The sequence below is a fragment of the Bombyx mandarina genome, chromosome 19, assembly GCF_030267445.1.
Source record: "Bombyx mandarina strain Sakado chromosome 19, ASM3026744v2".
NCBI classification, from domain to species: Eukaryota; Metazoa; Arthropoda; class Insecta; order Lepidoptera; family Bombycidae; genus Bombyx; species Bombyx mandarina.
In genome coordinates, this window is record NC_143225.1 from 1,202,044 (window position 1) to 1,204,689 (window position 2,646).

Sequence of the window (2,646 nt, forward strand, 5' to 3'; positions counted from 1 at the left end):
ATACCAATGATGATTCTTGTTTAACACTAAGGACACACTAACACAAGCGGCAGCGTTTTTTAAATCCCACACACAATTCATTCATCAAATTTTCTTAAAGTAATTACGAAACACGTGATAAAGTATCAAAACAATTTAGTGTATTAAAAATAGTTCTGTATAATTTAGAAGCAAATCAAGAACGGATCATAGATTGTACCCTAGAAATTTCTGTATAATGTCTACGGCCGATGGTATGGCCAGCATTCAACATGCCTGTGAACTCCATTAACCTCACCAGATGGACTAGTAGTTTCTAATTAGTAATAAAAACAGAACTCGCTATCAATTTCTGTATTTTTTTTTATAGTTTAGTAGATGATCAAAGATTGACACTCAATCTGTGTCACAGTATTTTCAGCTTAGCCCAACCAATGGCTTTACCAATAAGTCTACTTTTATAAATAGTCTCAAGCTATAAATGAGCTTAAAAAAACCAATGCTCCATTTTTATGTTTCATTCGCTGCGTGAATGGATCAGTTTACGCCTAACTTATTGTTATGAGGTTATCGCAGTCTAATTACCATTGAAATTTTGCCACCCATTATCTGGGTTAATTCAATATCTGGTTCAATTCAATAAGATATATCTCAACTTTTATAACCGAAAAGCATAGCCGCTTTGTGATAGTAATAAGTAATCGAAATCTATTTGTTTGGGGAGATCAACAAACGAAGGTTCTAAATCAATCATCATCTCAGCCTATAGCTGTTGAAAATGTTGAACATAGGTGTTTACAATCGATATCCAATGCGGCCGGTCCGTTACCAATAGTAACTGCATCCATCGTGACCCAGCGATTTTCACCAGGTCGTCAGTCTATCTGGTATGTGGCCATCCCACATTCCGCTTGCCAGTACATGTTTTCAACTAAAGAATCTTTTTGCCACAGCGGCCGTCCGATCCTCACACTATATGGCCTGCCCACAGCCACTTCAGCTTACAACAACTTTTACATCAAGCAGCTGCATTTTTGTTGTTTGGGATTTGGATGAAAGCATGCTTAAGGTCTAGATGTAAAACCCGCGATTCCGGTTTTTACCGGATTTCTTACTATGATCGCCACAACTTGCATAAACATGTAAAAAACAAAAACGATACAAAAATATTGTTGGGCTTATTTGTCGGTCTTTGAGATTGATATTAATATATTTATAATTATATTTATACTACTGGTTCAAGGTCGAATTCAAGGCGGTTAATACGTGATACATTGATTTTCAGTAATCACTTTAATTTGTTTAGACCTAGAGGTTGTTATTGTGTGATGTGATTGTACATTAATGTTGTGTGACCTTTGGTTCGTCGTATCTTTATTATGTATCTGCTTGTTTTAGCTCAGTTATAAAAATAACGGATTGAGACCGGTTTGAAATTAATTTTATGATTTTTTATTTTATTGAAGACTAGCTGACCCTGCAGAATTTGTAGTGCCTCAACCGATAAATAAAATACCTAAACTTTTGTATAAAGTAAACTTAAAACAAACAAAAAGAATCCGTCCGACGTGGGACAGATCAAAGGAAAAAACAAAATTGTTATTTTTATTTAATTCCGAGCATTTTCATATTTATTCACCTTTTAAACCTTCCCTGGACTTCCACAAATAATTCGAGACCAAAATTAGCCAAATCGGTCCAGCCGGTCTCGAGTTTTAGCGAGACCAACGAACAGCAATTCATTTTTATATACATAGATTAAATTAGGATATATTTACATATAAAACTCGTCATCAGCTCCTAACAAAAAAATTGAAAAGCGGTCGTTAAATAAATAACTTTGTTTTCCGTTTGCATTAATCTAGTACTAGTGGTCCCGCAGTAGTCGAAATTCGACTATAATTAATTGAAATTGTAAGTTTGTACACTATTATGATTCTATTTTCAAAGATTATACTTCTATAATCACCGCCACAACTACACTATAAAAAAAAAATAATAAAGACAAACAATATTATTTAATCTATTCTCAATTTGACCACAGACGTCAAGAACAAAAGTTTGACAATAATTAAATAGTATGCATGCGTGTGTGCGTCAAATAAATCGTAGTGTGTGTAATGTTTTTTATTTATTGATTTAATGTATCTTTTAGGTATAATTTAAAAAAATATTAACATTCTGCACTCCTTCTCTATATTCTCTATAAGTGTGAGAAATTTCATACTCCTCCGTCCGCGCAATTTTCGTAAAAAGAGATACAAAGTTTTTCCTTCACATATTTTTAAAAAACATTCTACTCCGTGTATCGTTTTGTGAAACTGCTTTCTCCAAACCGGTATACCGCATCACGACACTCATTAAGCCCGAGCAATAAATTCTGAAATATCCTAAAACTTGACGACAAAGTTATCAAATATCAAAGGCCAAGTTACCGCGCGAAATTCGAAGCATTCGCTGAGGAACCGGATACACACACTCCCTGAGTCTTTACCGGTTCATTAAAACTTGTGCCCGATTTAAAATGAACCGGTTGTTTATCCGGATATCCATTGAAACTTGTTGTATCCCAGCGTACCACGAACGGAACGAACCGAAAATTTAAGTTCTGTATTTCATCAGAGAAATGGACCCGAATGTTTTGGTAATGTTTTTTTTATTAATTAT